Below are 15,707 nucleotides of genomic sequence, written 5' to 3' on the forward strand. Positions count from 1 at the left end.
TATCGTTGGCTGCAATTATCTTCTCACCTGACTCGATCTTTTTGGTGAGGTCCTCAGGCATCTTTACTATGGCAGGGTCAACCACTGACCTGTTATTGCTTGATATTTTGGGCACTTGCTCGGCGGGGGGAGCTGTCTTTGGTGCCGCTGTGTTGGGAGTTCTCGGATAGCTATGCAACTGAGCAATGGCCAGCTGCTAAGGGAACAAAGCCCATGCGAAAATAATCAAATTACATCAAAAATCCTGAAATTGGTCAAACCCAACCCCCGGCCCACGTCTCGTATATCGAAAAAATTTGCAACACTAGAATCCTAACACTCTGTTTACCGTGAAAATGGTAACAACAATTAAATTTGTAAATGGGATTCTAAAAATATGTGATCTATTCCCTAGCTAGTTGTTAGAGCAGTTGATGCTAAGAATACAGAGTTTAATGATGAAATGTAAGCTAAAACGAGATAGTAATCGAACCGAAGGGTCTGCTGCCCGGGTGTAGGTCGGATCGATGAGGGACCTCGGGGTCAAGTTCGAGATATCGTGATAGTCGGGGATGGGATAATAGTTGAGGATATAATTAAACAAGGCTTTTTATGGCCACTACTAGGTTATATAACGAAGACCAAGTAAGAGAACGATAGATATTAAGGTGACTTCGAGCTAATACCAAGTGATAAACAAAGAACAGATAAGAAGGCAATAAAGCTAAATGGCTTCGAGCCAGTGAGGGCAAGTGAGTTAGAGAGGAGAAAGAGAGAGACGATATTATTGCACTTGAGTCGAATGGTTGGAGCTCTGCCTTTATAGTGTGTTAGCGACTCCCCTTTTATAGAAAGGGGGGAAGTCCCAACTTCGTACAAGATACATTGCGTGATAAAAGAAATAAGATGGTACAATCGGGAGATCCCTGCGTTCATCGGGGCTTTAGTCGACATTATCCTTGGCAGGATACCGGTCGAACTTGAGGGGTGTGACGGCCTCGAGATCCCGGGCTTCCAGATTTCGGCCTCCCAGATTTCACCGTGCACACACTCTCATGAGTTCATACATACCAAATACACAAAAATCCGACCACAAACGACCCCTCAAATCCCTAGATCAATGTCCCTAATACCAAGCCCTAATCTCCCAACTTTCCTCCTTAATTTTCCACTAATACAATGATTAAACAATGGAAAAATGGCCATAAACACAAATAATAAGGCTTAAGAAGCTTACCCAACTGAAACCCTATGATTTCCTTGAAAACTCACAGCCCTAGCTCTCTTCCCATCCTCAAAAATGGTGAAACTTAGCAAAAATTCACGAAAGCATCTGTTTATATGTTCTGTCCAGCGATACCACATCTGCATTCCAATTCCCGCACCTGCGGGACCGCTTTTGCGCCTATCCAACTGCTTCTGTGGTTTTTCACTAAATCTCCCTTACCGCACCTGCGCTCAAATATCCGCACCTGCGCCTTCGCAGGTGCGCTCCACTCTCCGTATCTATAGTTTCTTCCTTCTTCACCTGTGGCCGCATCTATTGCTTAATCTCTTTTTTTTTCGGTCATCGCACCTGCAATCCCCTAACTGCAGGTGCGGTTATGACTGAACTTCAGCAGCTTCGGCTGCAAACTCCAACTCCCAAACATCCGAATAACCATCTAAAATCATCCCGAGGCTCCCGGGACCTCAACCAAAAGTACGAACAAGTCACATTACACTACTCAAACTTATACCTATCTTCGGAACACTCCAAACAATATTGAATCATTAAAACACACTCGGATTCAAGCCTAAGATTTCCAAAATTCAGAATTTTGCAAACGATCAAAAAGTCTATCAAACCACCTCCGAATGACGTAAAATTTTGCACATACGTCAAAAATGACACAACGAACCTACTCCAATTTCCGGAATTCCATTTCGACCCTAATATCAAAACTGCCACTACCAACTGGAAAGCGTAAAAATTCCAACTTTGCCAATTCAAGCCAAAATCCACCACAGATCTCCAAATTACATTCCGATCATGCTCCTAAGTTCCAAATCACCTAATGAAGCTATCCAAACCATCAAAATTCACATTCGAGTCCTTTTTAACATAAGTCAACATCCAATTGACTTTTTCAATTTAAGCTTACTCAAAAGAGACTAAGTGTCTCAAACCTCTCCAAAACAACTCCGAACCCGAACCAACTAACCTGATACCACATAACACAACTGAACAAGACATTAAGAAGCAAAAATGGGTAAAACAGAGTGGTAACTCATGAAACGACCGGCCGGTTCGTTACAGTTCTTAAAGTTATGATGAGACCGCTCAAAATACGAATATGATCACAAAATTGAAGTCTTGCTAGATACAGAATAAAATTTTATACTAAATTAAATTTAACTATACTAAATAAGTTGTCAAGACCCAAATTTCATTATAGGCCGTGATGGCGCCCAACTCCGTTGTTAGGCAAGCCAACCCTAATCAACTAGCGAATCCCAATATTTTTTTTAATCTTAAACTTTTAGACAATCGAAAATTAACGAGTTCATAATAATAGAAATACATCCAAAGATAATAGTCTACAAAGTGCATGCCATGAACTAGTGTAACAAGTACTAGGACAAGTAGTAGAATGTCCAAAAATACTAGTATCCTATTGCCTGAAATAGAATAGACAGTAAATGACAATAAACAAAAGAAGAGACTCGAGCATGCTACTGAACGGCTCAGGAGAGGCAGATCATCGTGAGATCTCGATCAAGAATCAGGAACGTGCACCGGACAGGTAGCTAGATGCGCCTGCCTTAGATCCTGTACAGTTAAGTACAGAAGCATAGTATGAGTACAATAACAACATGTACCTAGCAAGTATCTAGTCTAACCTCAAAGAAATAGTTACGAGGGGTCAACTTGACACTTACTAAGGTCAATATCAATAATATTTAAGTGTTACGCTATGCATGAATAACATGAATATGATGATAGTCCCAAAACAAGGAGAAATGGGATACTGCTTCTTAACAAGATATCAATTTCAGTCATGTTATGCAATAAGTACATTTCAAATCATTTAAGCAAAGTATAACACGGAAGAGTTCCACATAAATAACATGCGCACATTATGCTGACGTCGTACGACCCGGTCCGACAAAATAATAAACTGTGCACTGCTAAAGGGTCGAATGGCGCGAACCATAAATACATCTATTTATACCGAGGCGATCGGCCCGATCCACAAATAATAATTTATTATCAAGTAAGCATACATTTCTCATTTATAGTCAAATAAAATCATACAAGTTCTCAAGAGACTACAATTTTCTAGCACGGCCTAAGTGATCTTAGTAGCAAGTAAGGACGTAAGCATTTGAAAGTATGGCATGATACGTGTCCTAAACTACCGGGACAATTAGCATAATAGTAGCTACGTCTGAACTCTCATCACCACGTGTGTACGTAGCCCACACAAATAGTCACATACATTTATTTAATTCACCTATGTGGTTATTTTCCTCTTTCGAGATTAGAAAGGAGACTCACCTTGCTTCAAAGCTTACTTCCAAATTTCAAGAATGCGCTCAAACCCTCAATTCAGAGCCGAACGATCCAAAACAATTCAAACGGGGCAAGAACTAGTCAATACATGCTCAAGAGTTCATATTCTAACTATTAAAGTAAATTCCCAACCCTAAATGCAAGGTTCCTAAAATTCATCCTCGGGCCCACTTGTCCGGATTCTGAAAATATTTGAAGAAAGTTGTTACCCATAACCTAAGAATCAAGAATATATGATTTTTACTTCATTTGATAACGAATTTTATGGTTAAATCTTGTACTTATCAAAACCCTAGGTTTTACTCTAAACCCATAATTTTCACTAATTTACATGGTGTAATCTACCCCTAAACTATGTATTAAACTCACATTAAGTGGAAATAACTTATCTCACAATGCTAGGCTGAAATTCCCCCTTTGGAAGCTCCCAAATCGCCCAAGAAATGAATGAAATGTGTCAAAAATGACACATTTCTCGTATTAAATGAAGGCACTGCCTTCAGCAACTTCCGCACCTGCGATTAGGGGACCGCATATGCGGTCTCGCATCTGCGAGGATTCGTTCGCTTCTGCAGATCTGGGCCAGGCTATCTGGGGACGCATCTGCGGTCTGAGGGCCGCTTCCACGATTCTGATTCTACGGAAGAGGAGCCACATCTATGGAACTTGGGCTTCTCCCCTTGGGCTGCATCTACAATTGGTGAGCTGCTTCTGCGGTCTCGCACCTACAACTGGCCAACCGCAGGTGCGATTATGATAGAGCTAGAGCTTCAACTCCTTTTAAAGTTTTCTAACTTAACTCGAGCCTCGTCTAATTGACGCTTAGGGCCCCCGAGGCCCCGCCCGAACATATCGACAAGTTTGAAATTATAAAACAGACTCGCTCGAACCCTATGAATGCCTGAAACAACGCTAAATCTAGGAATCACCCCTAAAACCAATTGAATCAAACTTATGAACTTCAAGTACTTTAATTGTCATGACCCCAAACCACTACGGTCGTGATGGCGCTTATCACAATACTAGGTCAGCCGATTCAACACTAATAACATAAAGGACTTTTGTATATTAATTTTTTTTTCTAATCAAACATGATCACAAATCTTTCATTTTAATATATCAAAATAAGCCAAAAAACAAATACGCAAATACATCATACATGATCCAATCCTAGTGTCACTAGTCATGAGCCACTAAAATACAGTTCGATACTATCCACCCAATATAAGATAAGATTGAAATATTTAATACTAAAGATAGGAAGGAGAAAGGCAGGGTTGCGGACGTCGTGCAACTACCTTGCTATCATAGAAAAAATACTTTGAAGGCAAAGATCAGTTCTCACTCGGATGCTCTGGCGCCTGGATCTGCACACAAGGTGCAGGGAGTAACGTGAGTATACCAACTCAGTAAGTAACAATTATAAATAAAGGCTGAGTGCAATGATGTGCATTTAAATCATATACATAGTCTAGCATAGAATCTCAATGGAAATAACAAAGTCAAATCAGTAATTCAATTTTCGAAAATCTCGTAAAAAACTCCAATTTCAATGAAAGTAATTGAAAACATTTGTTCAACTTTTTTCAATAGAGGCTCCTTATAAAAAAGAGTGAAACAGTAATTTCATAAAACAATCCCCTTGGGCAAAGTATCACTCATATATATAGCCCCTCGAGCAGGCCTCTCAGTCACTCATGACTCAACTCCCATCAATCAGCACTCACACTCAGCACTCCTGCTTAATAGATATCTCGTAATAACTGTTGCGGCGTGTAGCCCGATCCATGAACATATAGTGGATTGCGCTCACTTGGGGTTTGCAGACTCTGGAGGGGCTCCTATAGCCCAAGCGCTATATCTCTGCGGCATGCAGCCCGATCCAACACATCGTCGCGGCGTGCAGCTATGTTGCTGCGGTGTGCACCCCGATCCATAAATATATAATCCTTACCATCAGGCCCTTGGCCTTTCTCATTCATCAACCTCGCATCCACTTGGGCATCTCAGTGAAAGCATAGGGAACTCGGCCCAAACAACTTTTATATATTTAAAACAGAGTAATGAAACTGAATAAAAAATAAACAGGTAAAAATCATGACTGAGGATATGTGTTCGAATCAAAACAGTGTGATGAAAATAGTAAAATACCCTTGAGGGTCCAAATAGTACGGCACAAGGCCCCAAACATGGCATTCAGCCCAAGTTAACAGATTCATTTCTAAAACACAAAGATATCATATAGAGTTTATCAAAATATACAACTCTACGGTTGATACAGGATGGACCAAGTCACAATCCCTACAGGTGCACGCCCACACGCCCGTCACCTAGCATGTGCTTCACCTCATTTATCAAAACAATATGAAATTTCGGGGATTCATGCCCTCAGGTCAAGATTTATAATAGTTACTTACCTTGAGCCAAACAAGAACCTACTCCACGATGCCCTTGCCCCTAGACTCGGCCTCAAATCGTCCTGAATCTATCCAAAAATCAGAATCATAACATCAGTATATGCTAAGGGACAAAACCCAAGAAAAATTATCAAATTAACTCAAAAATCCCAAAATTGGGCAAACCCGACCCCCGGGCCCACACTCGGAACTCGATAAAAATCACATCACTAGAATCCTTATCCTCCCACGAGTTTATACATACCAAAATCATCAAAATTGGACCTCAAAAATGTGCCCTCAAATCCCCAATTTATACTCTCCAATTTCAAACCCTAATTTCCCAATTTTCACCCCTAATCTCTTCAATTTATACTAGGAGTCTTTGCATTGACGTCCCTCACAAAACCTAAGCATGAAAGACAACCTTTCTCAACCATCCATTGGGCCTTCAAAAACTAAATCACCCTACTGGGGACAAAATCAGTCGAACCTCACCACTCAATCCGTGGCACACCCGGCATAGCTAACGTAACTGTCTTGGCATGACAGTCCAATATAGCACGACACAGAGATAGCCAATCCATGCCTAATATCACATCAAAGTGCACCATACAAAGCAATAAAATGTCCACTCGAGTCTCCACACACCCAATAGTCACCATACACGACTGATATATGCAGTCCACAACAATAGTATTGCCCACTAAAATAGATACCCGAACAGAGGAAACAAGAGACTCACGGGGCGTATCCAAATAACGAGCAAAATAGAATGACACATATGAAAAAGTGGAACCAGGATCAAAGAACACAGAGGCATCTCTGTGGCAAACTGAGACAATACATGTAATCACGGCATCTGGCCTGGCTGGGAGTGCATAGAAACGGGCCTGACCACCACCTAATCGACCTCTCCCTCTAGGGCGACCCCTAGCTGACTGACCCCCACCCCTATCTGCCTTGGTAGGTGGTGAAGTATCTGGAGATGAAGTCGAGGGCTGACTCCTCTGCTGAGATGGGCCCCCAAGAAGATGAGGAAATTGTCTCCTCATATGCCCAAACTCTCCACACTAATAATAACTCCCTTGTGCGAGGGATGGGGACTTAAGGGAACCCCTAGCACCGGATGACTGGCAGAAGGACCTGGCATGGAACAGCCCTCAACTCATCGAGCAAAGGACGAACTCTAGGCTGGAAGAGCGCTAAGTGATGAATAGCCCTGATGTGAACTGTGAGAACCATGGCTAGATGATGCCCTACGATTAACTGGGTGAGCTAACTGAGCATGTCTGAATAGACGACCTCTGCCATGCTAAAACTGGCCTCTCAAAGGAGCACCACCAAAACTACCAAATCCCTGAGACCTCTTGGCCTCCGTCTAATCTCGCTCCTATTGACGAACTGACTTAATCTCTCGGGCAATTTTAACAACTTGCTAAAAGGTAGCACCCGACACCCTCTCTATGGTCCTGAGAATCCGAAGTTGATATGTGAGGCCATCCACGAACCTCCTGATCTTCTCTCTATCCGTAGGAACCTACCAAACAGCATGATGAGCTAGCTCTAAAAATCTCATCTCATACTTCGTCACAGTTATATCATCCTGACGCAACTGCTCGAACTGCCTGCGCAGCTCCTCTCTGCGATATTATGGCACATACTTCTCCAAAAAGAGAGCAGAGAATTGCTGCCAGGAAAGGGGCGCTGCATCAATAGGCCTACGCCTCTCATAAGCCTCCCACCAAGTATAGGCAGCTCCTGAAAACTAGAAGGTAGTGAACAAGACCCCGCTAGTCTCCAAAATACCTGTTGTCCGAAGGATCCTCTAATATTTGTCCGAGAAACCCTGGGCATCCTCGCCCTCTACACCACTGAAAGTCAGAGATGAAGTATACCAAACCTCTTTAATTGACGCTGCTTGTCGTCAGGCATAACTAGTACCACGTAATTCTGAGCAAGCGCAACTGGCTGGGTTGGAGGTGCCCTCGGTGTCTGAAGTCCCTGCACAACCTACTTAGGTGTGCGAGTGGTGGGAGTCTGGTGCCTAAAAAGTAGTTGCGGCCGTAGTAACTAAGACCGCCTGAGCTAGGCCAGTGCACACTGATAGAATATATGCTAGAGTCTCCTGAAGTCCTGGAATAACAATCGGCACGGTTGGTGCCTAAGCTGGTCCTATTGGAGTGTCCGCAACTAGGACCTGATCGTGAACTAGGGCAGCTGGTAGATCTGCATGTGCTTCCCTAACTATTGTGCGGGCTACACCCCTGCCCTTACGATGGCCTCGACCACGACCTTGGCCTTTAGTGGCCACAAATGGTGGTACTAGTGGTCGTCCGTCCTGACCGGTAGCACGTGTCCTCTCCATCTATGAGAGAATAGAATATCAGAAGTTTAGTTACTAGAATCAACATATTCGCACGACAGGAATTCAAGAATGTAAAGTTTTTCCTAAATGTTCTGCAGCCTCTCGAAGATAAGTACAGACGTCTCCCTACCGATCCGCAAGAACCTACTAAATCATCTCATGATTGGTGAGACCTATGTAACCTAGGCTTTTATACACACTTGTCATGACCCCAAACCACCCTGGTCATGATGGCGCCTATCACAGTACTAGTCCAGCTAATTCAACACTAATAACATAAAGGTCTTTTGTAAATTCATTTTTTTCTAATCAAACATCATCACAAATCTTTCAATTTAATATAACAAAATAATCGGAAAACAAATACGCAAATACATCAAACACGGTCTGATCCTGCTGTCACTAGTCATGAGCCACTATAATACAGTCCGATACTGTCTACTCAATATAAGATAAGACTAAAATATATAATACTAAGAATAGGAGGAGAAAAGCAGGGTTGCGGACGTCGTGCAACTACCATGCTATTGCTAGAAAAATACTCTGAAGGCAAAGATCAACTATCACTCAGATGCCCTAGCGCCTGGACCTGCACACAAGGTGCAAGGAGTTACGTGAGTACGCCAACTTAGTAAGTAACAATTATAAATAAAGGCTGAGTGCAGTGACGAGCATTTAAATCACATACATAGTCTAGGATAGAATCTCAATGGAAATAACAAAGTCAAATCAGTAATTCAATTTCTGAACATCTCATAAAAACTCCAGTTTCAATGAAAGTGTTTTAAAACATTTGTTCAAAATTTTTTATTAGATGCTCGGTATAAAAGAAGAGTGAAATATTAATTTCATAAAACAAGCCCCTCGGGCAAAGTATCACACATATATATAGCCCCTCGGGCAAGCCTCCCAGTCAATCGTGACTAAAAATCTCATCAATCAGCACTCCCACTCAATAGATATCTCATAATAACTGTTGCGGCGTGCAGCCCGATCCGTAAGCATATAGTTGACTGCGCTCACTAGGGATGTGCAGACTACGGAGGGGCTCCTACAGCCGAAGCGCTATATCGCTGCGGCGTGCAACCCGATCCATATACATAAACATATATTGCTGCGGCATGCAACCTGGTCCATAAATATATAATTCTCACCATCAGGCCTCGGCCTATCTCAGTCATAAACCTCGCAGCCACTCGGGCATCTCAGTTAAAAATCAAGAAACTCAGCCCAAACAACTTTCATATATTTAGAACAGAGTAATGAAACTGAATCAAAAATTAAACAAGTAAAAATCATGACAGAGGATATGCTTTCGAATCAAAACAGTGTGAGGAAAATAGTAAAATACCCCTAAGAGTCCAAACAGTACGGCACAGGGCCCCAAACATGGCATTCAGCCCAAATTAACAGATTCATTTCTAAAACACATAGATATCATATAGAATTTATCAAAATATGCAACTCTATGGTTGCTACGGGATGGACCAAGTCACAATCCCTATGGGTGCACACCCACACGCCCATCACCTAGCATGTGCATCACCTCATTTATCAAAATAGTACGAAATTTCGGGGCTTCATACCCTCAGGTCTAGATTTATAATAGTTGCTTACCTCGAACCAACAAGAACCTACTCCGCGATGCCCTTGCCTCTCAACTCGGCCTAAAATCTTCCCGAATCTATCCAAATATAATAATCATAACTTCAATATATGACAAGGGACAAAACCCAAGAAAAAATTATAAAATTACTCAAAAATCCCGAAATTGGTCAAACCCGACATTGGACCCACATCTCGGAACTCGATAAAAATCACGTCAGTAGAGTCCTTATCCTCTCACGAGTCAATACATAACAAAATCATCAAAATCGGACCTCAAATGGCCCCTCAAATCCCCAATTTAAACTCAAGCCCAAATTTCCTAAATTTTCAACCCTAATATCTTCAATTTCCATGTTTAATCAATTGAAAGTCACCATAGATACGAGTATTAAGTTCAAAAATCTTACCTCAACAAGTTTCCCCTTGAATCCATCTTTAAAACATTCCAAAAGCTCTAATCCCGTCTCAAAAATGGTGGAAATAGGAAAAAATTTGCGAAGGGTTTAATTTATACCTTCTACCCAGGCATTTCAGCACCTGCGGCCCAAATCACGCTTCTGCGGACCGCATCTATGGTCAAAATAACCGTATCTGCGCCCAAGCACCACACCTGCGGTTCCGCAGATGCGCCAGACACACTGCACCTACGGTTCTTCTTCTGATGGCCAACTTCCGCATCAGCGGTCTCCTCCACGCACCTGCGGTCCCCAATCCGCAGGTGCAGATGTGACAGAAGCAGCAAAATTTGCTGCATCAACTTAGTTCAATTCCTTCCGTCAAATCACCCTTAGATTCAAGCCTAAGGATTTCAAAACTTATGAATACCGCATCCGATCCAAAAACCTAACAAACCTCATCCGAATGATCTGAAATTTTACACACACATCACAAAAGACACGATGGACCTACTCCAATTTCCAGAATTCCATTCCAACCCATATATCAAGATTTCCATTGTCGATCGGAGAATGCCAAATTTCCAATTTCGCCAATTCAAGCCTAATTCTACCACGGACCTCCAAATTACATTCTGAACACGCTCCTAAGTCAAAAATCACCTAATAAAGCTATCCGAACCATCAAAATTCATATCCGAGAACTTCTACACAAGAGTCAACATCCGGTTGACTTTTCCAACTTAAGCTTCCAAATAAGAGACTAAGTGTCTCATTTCACTCCATGACCATTCCGAACATAGAACAACCAAAACGATATGATGAAATACAGCTGAATAATACATAAAGAAGCAAAAATGGGGAGAACGAGGTTGTAACCATGAAACGACCGGCCGGGTTGTTACATCAATCTACCTCCAATGTGTCGAAACATACTTATACTACTCAGATTGACATCAAATTTTGCATGCAAGTCTTAAATGACAATAGAGAACTATTCCAGATCTCGAAAACTCTGTTCAGGCCTCAATAACACAAAAACCTGCTCCAAACCAAATATTTAAGAACTTTAAAATCCTTAAGGAATCAACTTACACTATTTGGCGCCAAAACGCTCTCGGGTTATCCAAAACCCGATCCGGACATACGCCCAAGTCCAAAATCATCATAGGAACCTGTTGGAACCTTCAAATCTTTATTCTAAGTTCGTTTACTCAAAGCGTTGACCAAAGTCAAACTTGACCTTTTAAGCCAACCTTAAGGAACCAAGTGTTCTGATTTCAACCCAAACTCTTCCAAATCCCGAACCAACCATCCCCGCAAATCATAAATCACTAAAAGTAAGTACGGGAAGCCTTATTTAAGGTAACGGAGCTCTAGAAAGCAATACGACAAGTCGGGTCGTTACATTCTCCACCCCCTTCAAAAAACGTTCATCCTCGAATGAGTTTTGATTCATAGGACTCCTAGGTCGTTACATTCTCCGCATGTCCTCCTCGGACTCCTAGGTCGCCTCCTTGACTAGATGGCCCCTCCACTGGACCTTTTCCATATAAATCCTCTTGGATCTCAACTGGCGATCCTGTCTATCAACAATGGCAACTGGCTCCTCCTCATAACCAAGCTCTCATCTAGCTGAATAGTACTGAAGTCTAATACATGAGACAAGTCGGCGTGATACCTCTGGTGCATAGATACATGAAAAACTGATTAAACTCCCGATAAGCTGGGGGTTAAAGCAAGATCATAGGCAACATCCCCAACTCGTCTCAATACCTCAAATAGGCCTACTACAATAAAAGAGATCTTTAACGACAACTTTTTCATGAAAGGAAATTAATCCAGTCGTTATATGTGTACTTATAGAGGCCAATATTTATTGTGGTCGTTAAAGTTATTTTTTACTGTAATTTTTACGATGGAATTATTTTCGGTCATTCAAATTATGTCAATCCCCTCGTTAAATATGAATAAAAATAAAAAACAAGTGCTAATTTTTCCCTCCTTTATTTTCACAACCATCTATCCGCACAAAACCCCCAAATTATAAAAAAAAAACCCTATAATCTCTCGCCTAATGATATCCCAAAACATGCACAACAACTTCAACAAAGAAGAGGCAAATAATCACGAACAAATAGGCCTTTCGCTGCAACTGGCCACTACTCGATCGGCGAAGAAGTTCTGATATTAACACTATATATACAAAGTAGAGCAAAACTCAACAGATAATCACAAAAAAATTTGGGCTTCTATACGTAGCTTATAATTTGTCTTCTCTGGTGAATCTATGTCAATACTAATAGGATTTCGTTCTTCTTCTCGTCAAGGTAAACTCAAGTTATAACTACCCGTTAATATTTTTGTTTTATGTTTTGGATTGATTTTCAACTTGTTTTCATAGAAGTTTCGGCTGAAATGTTGGTGGCATTTTGGAACTAGTTTTTTTGGGTTTTAGTTTTCGTTTAACTGTTGCATTTTGGGGTGGTTTTGGGATTATTTTGGAGCTAATGTTGAGCTGATTTTGTCCAAAAAAAGAAATGGGTTTGGGATGAGTTTAATGGATAGGAAGAGAAAAGATGAAATTGGGTATTGGAATTTTTTAGAGAGGGCAACGATGGGCTTGGGTGATATTTGGATGATTTTTCCTTTTGCTTTTTCATCTTTTTTTGTTGGCTTCTTTTCTGATCTCCTCCCTCTATTCTCTCTCCGTCACTCTAACTATGCTCCCCTTGTTTTCGTCCGTCAAGTTATAATGGTTAATCTGTGTCGCTAAACTGTAGTAATAACTATTGTGAAATCGCATTTTTTTTATCTCTCTGCTTTTCAAATATTGGATTTTTTCTTAAAATTATATGTATATTTTTTAGAATTATAGTTACATTGATGCCCTTTATGGCGAGGCTTCTTGTATTACCTCTGATATTTGTTTGCTTGCTAGAAGATTAAGATTTAAGAATCAAACATGCTTGTAGAAATTAGATTTGCCTCTTAATTTGTAACAATATGTGTTTAGATGTGGTGTTTCTTAGTTCTTCAAATCCATAATCTTTCTCTTCTTTCTTGTTCCAGCAGTGTTTTAATTGGTTAATGTAGTTGACGACTGGGATTAGTTTAGTTTTATTCTTTATATCTTCTTCATCTCGAAAGAGATGATCGTCTTTGCTAAGGAAATCTAGAAAACAACTATACAATAATTAAGATCTGCTAAGTCTGAGATGCCACTTACCAGTTTTGGTAAAATGCTTTATGCATTTTCTGTGTGAATTTCAAGTCACATTATTCAGTCAACTAATGTTAGCACATTTTAGTTAGTTTATGTTGTAGACCTTTGGTTATATAAATTGTCTCAAAAGAACTTTCATCTTATCATAGTCTGTGAATTGTAAACATATCAATATAGTTGAAGTACTGTTAAAAGTAACCGTATAAAATTCACTGAGTTGTTTCCATAATAAATAATCACCAACATGTGGTGATTAATTAAAAGCTCTGAGCAGTACTTTTAACTAGGAGATTGAGGGGGAAGTCACATGTTTTAATTTGGTTTAGGAGAATAAGCTACTTTAGTCTCTTCTTTGTCTGACTTTGCTCTCTTCCCATATCTTGAATCAATGAATGCACATGTAGCTTATCCTTGTCCATTTCAATCAGACATCTATATGAAAGAATGTCAAGTCCTACTACTGAGAAAAACATCATCCACAAGTATTGTAACTGCATAATCTTTATCATTTCCAACAAAAAAACAGACAATATCGAGGAATAAATTTTGTACATCATCATCTGGCAGTAAATCATAGTTGATTCTAAGTTTTTCCAGGATCTTATTTTGAGGGATTGCCTTTAGTTTCCTTAATGTACATTCCCACACCTCTATACTTCTGTCACGATGAGAAAAACCTAAAACTTTGAGAGCCAAAGGAATCCCTTTGCAATGATGTATCACATTTTCTGAAAGGACCTTGTGATCTTCTGAAGGTTGTTCTTTTCCAAAAGCATACCAACTGAAGAGTCGAATTGATTCTTGAGCATTCAATGGTATGACCTTATACATCTTACATCTGCAGATCTCACTAGCATCAAATAGGTGTTGACTTCTGGTTGTAATGATAATTTTACTACCCGGATAAAACCATTATCGCATCCCAAATACAGCATTTAACTGATCTCTATCGTCTACATCATCGAGAATAAGAAGAATTCTTCTGCAATGAGTGGCCTCTTGAATCTTGCTGACTCCTTCATCGATATTGTATATCTTCTCAACCTTCTTCCCCAGAGCATTTGAAACAAGTTGCCTTTTTATAGTTACAAGACCATCATGTCTTTGTGATGTTTTATTTACATCAACAAGAAAACTGCTGCCATCAAATTTTTCAAAGTTCATATTGTAAGTTGTCTTAGCTAGTATAGTTTTACCTATACCTCCCATCCCATATATAGTCATAATATCAATACTAGTTGATCCATCTTGCAACCAGAGATTGATGTCTCTAACTTGAGAATCTATTCCAACTGGATGGAGAGCGACACTTAAAACTGCACGATTTAGTTTTCCTGCAACCATATTCACAATCTCTTTAATAAACTTTGACTCACACCTGAAAATTGGATTGTATTTAATACCATCTAAAGTCAGAAATTAAGCACTTACTCTACAGTGGAACAATTTGAAATCCACTAATATAAAATTATCTATAAACATCAAGCTAGTAAAATTTTACCCATCAGATTTATTCTGTAAGACCATTCCTCCCAATTCAGTAACTTTTGTTAGAGCAGCCTTCCATTCCTTCACCTTCTGCAACCATTCCAGTCTCCTTCCTTCAGTCCCGAATTTATATCTCTCTTCATATATTAAAGAATCTTGTTAAAAAATCCCTTTTTGTTTCCTGACTTCTGAGGGATCCACATCATAAAACACAGGTAGAACAAAACGTCGAAAGTTCTCTTACTCTCAAGTATAAACACAAGTACATCAAGGCAGCTCTCTGAAGAGGTATACTCTTTAGTGAAGACAACAATGAGAATTCTTTATTCATGAATTGTTTTCTACAATTCTTTGCATCCTTTTTCATCTATCTCAAGTTTGTCAACCCTGAACGTGTGATACCAGCATTTGATAAAGCTGAAAAAAGATAATCTCCAAAGGACATGCCTATTTTGGTTGTGAAACTTAGAAATGCATGATAAGCAAACTGAGTCACTCTTTTTTTGTTTTATTAGTCACTGACAAAAGATTGTTCTTTGAGAAGCAATTGTCTAGAACTATAGAAGAGATAAATAGGTGACTACCGACATGCACGCAGTCTAAGAATATAATATATATATATATATATATATATATATATATATATATATATATATATATATATATATATATATATACTAAAATTTACATA

At 40.0% G+C, this 15,707-nt stretch overlaps 1 pseudogene; it reads right to left on the reverse strand.

Moving 5' to 3' along the window:
- Positions 1 to 13,975: 13,975 nt before the first annotated feature.
- On the reverse strand, positions 13,976 to 15,461 carry LOC107807936 (disease resistance protein RUN1-like; annotated as a pseudogene).
- Between the last annotated feature and the right edge of the window lie 246 nt (positions 15,462 to 15,707).

The sequence above is a fragment of the Nicotiana tabacum genome, chromosome 1, assembly GCF_000715075.1.
Source record: "Nicotiana tabacum cultivar K326 chromosome 1, ASM71507v2, whole genome shotgun sequence".
In the NCBI taxonomy this organism is placed as follows: domain Eukaryota; kingdom Viridiplantae; phylum Streptophyta; class Magnoliopsida; order Solanales; family Solanaceae; genus Nicotiana; species Nicotiana tabacum.